Source organism: Cucumis melo, chromosome 3 (assembly GCF_025177605.1).
Source record: "Cucumis melo cultivar AY chromosome 3, USDA_Cmelo_AY_1.0, whole genome shotgun sequence".
In the NCBI taxonomy this organism is placed as follows: domain Eukaryota; kingdom Viridiplantae; phylum Streptophyta; class Magnoliopsida; order Cucurbitales; family Cucurbitaceae; genus Cucumis; species Cucumis melo.
Window position 1 is genome coordinate 18,657,783 of NC_066859.1, and position 9,927 is coordinate 18,667,709.

Here is a 9,927-nt window from a genome sequence, read left to right on the forward strand (position 1 = left end):
CTTGATTTTCTTATGTGCCCTTGAAGGCATCACTTGGTAGTGGCCACTGTCAAATCGTAGAAATGTAGAGTTAGGCGAAAGGAGTCAAGATTGTTATTTTAAAAACCTTCTGTTTTGAACTTGAGAAGGCTTGTACTCATGTTTGAAGTATTTTGATCCACTCCCAATGAATTTTTTGTGTTTTGCAATTGAACTCTTTCACATTAAATTTTGACTTACACTTAATTTGCTCACTAGGTGTTCTATGTGTCATTTTGCATCGAGATACAAGTAGAATGTCTAGGCGGTCATGTCTTTCGTTAGTTGCATAAAGTGGCTACAAACGGGGCGTGACAATATCTATTTATCAAGTGTATCAAGTGCCTATTAGAAGGATATCAAGTCTATCCAGTGTATATCACAAATGTATCAAGTGCATTAAAGCGGATATCAGTAGTGTATCAAGTGTATATATATTAATATAGTGTCGAGTGTATCAAATTTATCAAGTATGTATTAATGGTATATCAAGTGTACATCATGTGTATCAATGGTGTACCAAATGTATATATTGGATGTAGCAAGTGGATTTTTTTTTTTTTTTGTCATTTTTTTGTAAAAATGAATAAGTTCGTGTTATGGCCTACTTTTTTGAACTTATTTTGTTACATCTAAAGCATCCATATTAACTATATATAAGCTTTCTGATACACTATATTATATATTAGTTAATTGATTCCCTATGGAATGTATATATTAGCTTATTGATTCACTTTTGATATTATATATATATATGTAAGCACCCATTTAATTTCTTAAAAAAAAAAAAGGAAAGAAAGAAGATAAGTATGACTTTAATAATAATAATAATAATAAATATATGTGTATGGTGGTGGAGTTATAAAAAAAAAATAAGTAAATTTTTTTTTAAAAAAAAAAAAAGAGAATTTGCTTTCTTTCTTCTTTCTTAAATTCTCTCTTCTTTCTTAAATTCTTTCTTTCCCTTATCCCCTCACTGAAGTCTCTCTTTGAGCCACTCATCTTCACCGTTAATTACCACGAATATGTCGTTGACCTTTCACTGTTGCTTTTAGTGACTGCCATCATTTTTTTTAGTTGGATTTCGAGTTTTAGAGTCCGAGTTGGTAAGATTTTGTGATATTTAAGTTAGGGTGTTGTGATTCTTTGAATATCCACTAGATATTTTATTTCAGAACTAAGAATTTTCATAGTATCTTGTGGTTACGGTTGAAATACGATAGATTTGAACGTTTAGTTGACCGATGGATTCCAAAACCCAAGTTAGTATTAACTATATGAAATTGGTTTTATTTGGAATGGGTTTTAGATTACCTAATTAGTTTTGGGTGCTCAAATTCGTTATACATGTTATTCGGAAATAGATTTGAATTTGTGGAATGAAGAAGGAAAAATTGGAAGCTTTAAGGCTCGCAGATATGGGTTTGATTAGTTTTAATTTACTGTTTTGCTAGGTTAGAATAACTAATAAATGTTTAACACTAGGATCATGTTGTTTGTGGTTCGAATGTGAGCGAAAGAGTTAGTAAACTATTATTCTGTTGCCGATGAAGGTTAGATAAACTTTGACATACTTTGGAGTTGGTAAGTTTTCGCCGAAGGTCGAAGTTTAACTTAACTAAAGTGACTTAGAAAAGCTATAAGTAAGAATGAGGAAATTAAAAATTATGGCTTTTGAGGTAAAAAGACGAGTGACTTGAGTGTATAAGTAACTTTTCGTCTTGTGATATTTATTTCAGGTCAAGCGGAAATCGGGGTGATCTACAACCCGAACATATCTCACTAGTAGCATTGTGAGTGGTTATTTAATTATATGTATATTTTATTTATTTATTTATTTTGTTCGAAATGTGAATTTGACAGAATTTTTCTTAATTTTTCCTATTTTACAAAGTATTATGATAACACCAAAAGTTACTAGCAAATCTTATGAAAATTCATTTTTTTAGCCTAAAGTTATAATGTCAAGGAAGTTTGAGATTTACGATGATATTTAACTCTAAAATTTTAGAATCGATTATGTTTTAAAGATTACGTTGATTTGTAAATGGTCTGAGAATATTGAGATTTAAAAGATTTGAGATGATCGTGATTTCCCAACCACCAAACCCATGTACCCATAGTGATTACCCGAATGCTACGAGAATGTGTTTCCGTAGCATACTAGAGAAAGATACAGGTCTTTGAGACCCACTTCGGCACACATATAGTCTTTCGGCAGTGTGTTGGGGTGTTCAACCTTTTGGGGGCAGCTCTGTGTGCACGTATGACCAAATTAAATTGCTCTGCTACATGTCTCGTACCTATTTAACATGTAGTATGACTAGATATTGCTTTGCTGTGCGTATAGGAATTACTTTACACCAGTATGACCAGATTTTGGTACTGATTTAGTGAGGTGCAACTATAAAGTTCATGTATTTTACTCGTGTGCGACTTGTTTCCAGATTATTTATATGATTTACTGCCGCAAGGTGATACGTTATGTTACGTAGAAGTAAGGAAAGAATTATGTTTTCAAGTGGTTAATTTTTTTTTACAAAATTAATTTCTTTTACTTATTTATTTAATTATTTTATTCTATTTTACTAAAAAGTACCACTCACTGGGTTCTTTTTTTTCATCGTTTCTTTCTAAATTTTTCCACCAGATACGACAGAGTTCCAAGACTGCCTACTTGAGTTCATATCCGCCACCCACTTGCCTAGTCGTACTACATAATATTTTGTATGTATAGTGTTTGGATTATGCATTGTAAAATTAGTATTTTGGGATGGAAATTTTGTGTTAAATAGACTTAAAATAGTGGTTGGCATGAGACTAATTGAATAACGTTGTGCCTGGTAGGTAGCTTTGAGTAAACAATTTTGGGTGTATGTAAATATTGAAATATTCGGACTGGGCTGAGCTAGCGTACATGTTTTTTGAAACTGGATTAGTTATTGAGAAATGTTTGGAAATTTTCAGGTATGGGTTATTACATTTATAACGAAACTCTGTCGAAATTTTTATAAATTCCTCGTTAAATGAAGTTAAATTTAAAATAGTGTTGAAAACTTTTTAAATAAGCAAGCAAATATAGAAATTTGCCAACCATTAGTTTGAGGAAATAGTTTAGAAAGTGTAAAATGACTCATAAGTTAGTTGGGTCAACTGTCGACTGCCACATCCTAAGTTAGTTAAGGTAACTTGGGGTGGGGTGTGTCTATATATATATACATAATTTACACGATTGTTTGTCATGGTCAACATGATAGTTTAAATCTGAAACATTTTTCTCCATATTTAAAAGGAAATGCATAATTGTGTATCATGACCTAAACGATCGTAGATCATTTGTTTAGATTGTAATACACGAGCGTTTAAAATAAGATTACTCGTGAGTGTGTGTAGCCGATAAATCTCATATTGACTGAAGTATTTTTGGTATTTTTCATTGTGAGCCTGTCAGCTTTTTCTGTTTTCGAAATTGTTATACTCAGTGTAAATATTTTACTAGTTTGTTATATTTTAAAAAATATATATAAAAGAATCCAAAATAATAGTTTTTTTTTAGGTGAGGAGAAACTTAAGTTGTGGATATTAAAAAAAAATTGGTTCCAGTTGTATTTTTTAAAGGTATAGGTTGGCGGAACAGAAAGAAGAAAAAAAGATAAAAATAAAAGAAAAGCGGTTTTCCTACGAATCAATTGTACAATGATTGTGTGTCACACTTTTTCATATTTAGAAAGTGTGTAAACATTGTTGTTTAGGTAAACAACGGCAGCTTGGTCATCCATTTTAATTTGTACGCAACATTCAACAATCCTTATTCTTCCTTTGAAACTAGATTTGAGGTGGTGGTTGGTGCCCACCAAAGAAAACAGAAAGGGTTCAATGAGAGTTTGGACAATTTGGTCATCATAAAGATTCTTAAAATAAGATTTTAAAATTTTGTATTTGTGTTTACATATTATAAATGGTGGGTGACACCATTGCAATATTATATTGCTAAACTGCCACCCATTGCAATATCCCTGAAAGTCAAAGTCAAGTATTTATCACTTTAAATACTATGTATATACATATATATATATTTATTACTTTGTACACACCCATGTATTACATTGGTATTTCTCACATTATATATTGTTTCCATAAGGCTTAAATTGGATTAGCTTGAGTTGGATTATTCATTGATTATTCACAATTTAAATAATTACACTTAATCAATGTTTCAAGAGTTATTTCGAGTGGTTGTCAAATACTCAAATATGTTTTAAAATGATTTATTTTTTAAATTAAACGTTTTAAAATGCATTCCAAAAGACACCATTAATTACATTACAAATTAATCATATTAGTATATATTTTCTAATTTTTATTTAAAATTGATTTAAGCATACTTAATTAAAAACTTTATTTAAAATTACTTTATTTTGGTGTTAATGTAGTGCTAATGAGAGAGGACTGTTAAATTACCAAACAAAATGTGTAGAAGGGGATCGCAATACAGCAGTGTGGAATTGGAATTATTCAGTCTTTGGAAATGATTCTCTTAGTCAACATATGTAATGTTAAAAGCAATGGAGGAAAGAAAAAGTGTTTGAATAATTACCCTATACACTAACATTTATGTGTCTTGCATTGTTATTTCACATAGCTTGAATCCAAAGATTCTTTCCTTTCCTAGACTTGACCTTTCCTTAGTGATGCCCCCTTTTAACTATTTCACTATAAAAACATCATCCTCGTCATCTTCCTTTCTCTTCAAACCAACACTTAAACATCCAAATTCATTCCTCAATCTAATTACTTCATCAACATCATGGGAGGCAACAATAGGCAAAAGAAATCCCACTCATCTTTTTCAATCTTTAGCTTTTTCAAATCTAGAAGGGGTAGAAAAGGAGACAACTGCAACCACAGTGGTTCTTGCCTAGACGAGATGCCGAGATCAGGCAAGGTGTGGCCTAGCGATGAGGACAAAGCTCATCATTGGGTTGCTGAACCTGGTATTGATAGAAAGGCCAAAGATTACATCGATAGGATCTATCGAAATCGTGTTTTTGAATCCGAGCGCCAAACTATCACTATATCTCCCAATGGAACAAAATCCAATGTGTAAATAACTGGTCTATATGGAATTAGTTCATTCAATAATGTATTTTTATTATAATTTTAAGAATTACGTTGAGTTTGGCATTAGCTTCTGAGGCACACACTCATGCAAAAATTTACAAAACTTCATTCTCCCAAGTTAAAACTTAAATTTAGCAATGGAGTTTTCTTTAACCAAAAGACTAAAAGCATTAAGTACAAGAAGCACAATATTCATATTGATAGGTTGCAATATAATAGATCAGATCTATCGACTAATCAAACATTAAGACTAAGAGAAGATGAATAAATGAGTTATTTTAAAAAAAATAGAAAAAATTGATAAACTATTTACATTCAATAAAACAAAATTACAAAAGATAAAATTTATTTCACTTGATTTTTCTACGAAGGATAAATATTTTGTTAAAATGTTCTATTTTTGACAATTTTTAAAGAAAAATTATTTACATTTCATTACAAAAACTCTCTAAAATAAAAACGCACATTTGTTTGAGAGCTCTTTTTTAAAGGTGTTAAAAGTTTGTTTGTGAAATGCTAGAATGTTTTTCTTTTTTTTTTAATTTTAAATCATTATGAAAGAATTCATTAGTGGAAACGGTAGCTGGAGTTATCGATCGGCAATCATCATAAACGGTGTTTTTTTTTTAATTTTAAATCAATTAGTTAGATTAATTACTATGGTTGAAGAAATGTGGTAACTTTTTTAAATTGGATTTGGTTGTCAAAGACTTCGTGCCCGTTTGAAGGGTAGGTATAGGTGATATTATTTCAAATTTTATAAAACTAGCAATTTGAATTTGTAGCCATTTCAAGAAGCTTTTTTGACTGAAGATAATCTTTTCTTCTCCATTTATGATGAGGCACACAAAGAAAACCACACCAAAAAAAATTAGAGACTTTTATGTAGCACTCTTAGTTTAGTTTAGTTATGTTTGAATTTTTAGGTGTTATTTGAGATTTTGTTGAAAATTGTTTGATTTCTAGACATTAAAATTAATTAAATATTTTGGATGAATATTTAATTAATTGTTGAAATTAAAATCTTTGTGTTGTTAAAAGACTTGATTTTAGGTTGAAGGTTATTGATTTAAATTAATTTGGTGTGATTTAAGAATTATGATTAATTATATATAAATATATATATATATATATAATTAATTTTTGAAAGTGAAAAATAATTATATTAATGATAATATAATTATTTAAATATTATATTATTGGGAAGGAAGAAAAGTAGATTAGATGAAAATTAGTTGAAGAGGGAGAGTTGGTTTAACTGTTGGAGGGGAAAAGAAAAATATAATAATAATAACAATAAGTTTAATTTAAATAAATAAGGGTCAGCTTGTTCAATGTTCAACCATCATCTTCAACCTTTCTTCTTCTCTTGGTAAACCCTAGTCGCCGGCCCACCTCCTTCACCATGCGTTCCAATGCCATCCACTGCTCCCTCTTAGACAAAGTCGCCGACAGCCGAGCATCTTTTCCGTCGCTTCAACCCGAGCCGTCGCATTTTGCTTCGCGAATCACCCAGCCGAGATGCACCCGACACCATCTCTGTTAATCGTTTCTCTACATCGTCGAGTTTTCTTGAAGGATCTTTTAGGTAAAATTTTGAAATAGTTATCTGTTAAATTCTGTCTCAAATGTTGAATTGGTTTCAATCTTAATTGTTGGTAAGTTTGGAAACTCTAATTAAATATTTAGATGAGATTGGTTGACAAAATTATTATTTTAATTTTGTCTATATTTAAGACATGGACTGTGAACCAAGCAATTATTGTTTGTTAATTATGTTTGAACTTATGTCCTAAAACTCGTATATGTATTTTAAATTACATTATATTCAATAAATTATTTATTGAGGACTTATTAGTGAAAATAGAATACTATAATCCGAAGCTATCTAGTGTAGACTTAAATTTTATGTACAAACATAAGCGTGGAAAAAGTTGAGTATGTAGCCCAAACAATCTATAGTGTATGAATAAGGTTAGACGCCTTATCTTGGGAATACTATGGATGCGGCCTAGCTACTTTATAATTAATACAAACGATGTGATTATGAATCGTTCATGTAGAGACATGGAAGTGGGGACATCCTATATAAAGAGTTTACATAAGGCTCGAACCATGAAATAGTCACTTTTAAGTCATAACACCGTTGACGGTATAAAACTGACTACTTCGTTTTTTGATGACCTAAGTAACTTAATCTTAATCTTGAGTTAACTATGAATTTTTGTTCAAATGGTATTATTCTTAGATCTGCATGAGTGAGGGCAGCTCAACAGCGCTGGCCCAACAAGTCTCCTATTTCAGGGGTAAGACTGGGTGGATAGCTAGGGACATAGGGTGCAAGACAAAATTCACTCCCACCCATTTTACGATTAATAGATAGGTTGTTTCCTTAAGGACTGAATCCAAATCTTGAACAAGGGACCCTACCCTTTCATTGGCCCAAGAGAGATTCGGTTTATAGGTTGGACCTTAAACCAATTGTTCAATAATGGATCAGTGGGACTTAAGAAAGAAGATGTAATATCGGGGGTAAAACGGTATTTTCACTTAGTCGAGGTTACGAACAACCTGTAACTTACTGATCATGGTTATATAAGAAGGAGATAAATATATCTATAATAAGGGGAGTGTAACTATGGAACTTTAGTGGAATGACCTATTAGTTAACGAATGTTGCTCGGTCTAGAAGGGTTAGTCAGTCAATCTCGAATCGTTGAAACTCATGATCTATAGATCCATTAGGTTCCCCTGTTAGCTCATATGAAATCAACTTAGAACAATATGTAGGAATAATTCAAATTGTTCGAATTAGGTAAAGTGAGAGAAACCAATAAATATATTTGATATAGTCATCGGTTATATGTTGGATAGAGCTTTATGTTTAAATGTGATTTAAATATTAAAAATATGAATATGGATTCATATTTGGAAACTCAGAAATGATGGAAATGGTCAAAGTTGTAAAAAATCAAAATGTTGACTTTTGACTTTGAAAAGTCAAACTTTGACCGGCTTTATCTTCAAATGTGATTTGAATTTCAGAAAAATGAATGAGGATTCATGCTCGGGAGGTAGAAATTAATCAAGACGGACAAAATATAAAAGCTCATAATGTTAACTATTGACTTGAAAAGTCAATGTTTTACTTTGACTCAAATGGCCAAATGACCATTTTACCCCTTGACCAAAGTTAGTTGAAAAATCCAACATTTTGTTTGATAATCCCACTAACTCTTAGTGGGCTAAGTGGAAGCTCATGGTGATAACACTAAGCTTACTGAGAGAAATTGGAATGGTGACTTATTTCACTAATTGTAAATGGAAAGTGAGTTGCATGTAATTATGTTATTTAAAGGGCTTTTTTCATTAATTGGAGAACTTTTTGGAAAATTTTTTGTTTTGATGAATTTCAAAATTATATCAAATTTGTTTAGTCTCTAAAATCTCATCAAAATTCCTCCTCAATTTCCATCTATCTTTCCCTTAGTTCCTTCATATATCTGGTCCCACCACTCGATTTTAAGTCAAGAGAATAGTGGGTCAACTCTAGTGAAGGTCACAGTCCGAGTCCATGAGGAAACCGTAGAGAAAACGGGAAGCTATAAAGGTATGTTTCTTTTAACCCTAATTTAGTGCAATTAGGATTGTGTTTAATGCATGTTAATCTCTAAGTAGTTAGATGCATCGAAACTAAGTTTGATCCATTTTTCCACTGCTTTTGTATGCTATCCATGAAATTATTCGATCTCCGAAGTAAGAGATTTCACTACTAGACCTCGACAATAGAATTAAGAGCCTAAATTTATTTTTTGTTATATATTGATGTAGCTAAGAGGCATAACGTGTTGATGTGATTACTAAAATGGATGACTGATATTGATTATTGATATTAACAACTGTTATGTTATGAAGCATGATATATTAATCACATGATTAAGGACAGTATGATTGATATTCATGCTATGTTATGATATTATGATATGCTACATGTTATGGACTGTTGTTCTGTTAACTTTGGCTGTTAGGGTTGTACCTATATGGGTGTGTCCCTCGGGAACACCACCTTTCACAGATTTATGATTGTATGAGTTTGATGAGACCACTTAAATCATGATATGTTTTATGAGTGGTTCGACACTTACAACTTGATGCTCTTAGGTGTTTCTTCGGATTCATTGACAGATCAAATTTGTTCCTACGGGGTTACTAGATTATGTGTGTTCGAAAACATGATAGTTTTAGGTACTTCCTTATGAGACTGTAATGGGAAGTTAGCAGACACCTAGCAAGACTAGTAGTTGGTCCCTTACTGAGTATATATTTATACTCACTCTTTCTATGTTTGATTTTTCAAACAGAGGTAGAGGTAGAGGAAAGCTGACGAATGACAAGAAGGGATTGTGACTTGTCATAGGGAAAATTTTTATGCTTCCGCCTTTATGTTTTCAGTATTTGATTTTTAGTATTTTTATTTGAATTTATCGAACTCATGAATTATTTCTATGTTATTCTTCTTTAAAAGTTAGATAAGCCACGAATTTGGATTAAATTATCTAGTTTTTTTTTTCTATTTTTCCAAATTATGAGTTATAAATGAGTATTTGAAATTCTTTAATTTAAGAACCTGGTTTCCGCTTTTTCATTTAAATGAAGTTAAATTTTTATTTATTTTTAGTAGTAATTACCTCAGCTTAGTACGAGGAGTTGGTTCGTTACATTTTACAACCTCCACATCCTCTCTTCATCCAAATCTCTAGCCTCCATAGTCCCCATTTCGCTTAGCCT

The 9,927-nt window shown here is 31.3% G+C and overlaps 1 long non-coding RNA gene across 1 annotated transcript; it reads left to right on the forward strand.

The window, feature by feature from the left end:
- The first annotated feature begins 712 nt into the window (after positions 1-712).
- Positions 713-2,942, forward strand: LOC127148712 (uncharacterized). Its single transcript, XR_007819741.1, has 3 exons — positions 713-1,124; positions 1,758-1,811; positions 2,669-2,942. It is a non-coding gene; the product is annotated as an uncharacterized LOC127148712 (long non-coding RNA).
- The last annotated feature ends 6,985 nt before the right edge of the window (positions 2,943-9,927 follow it).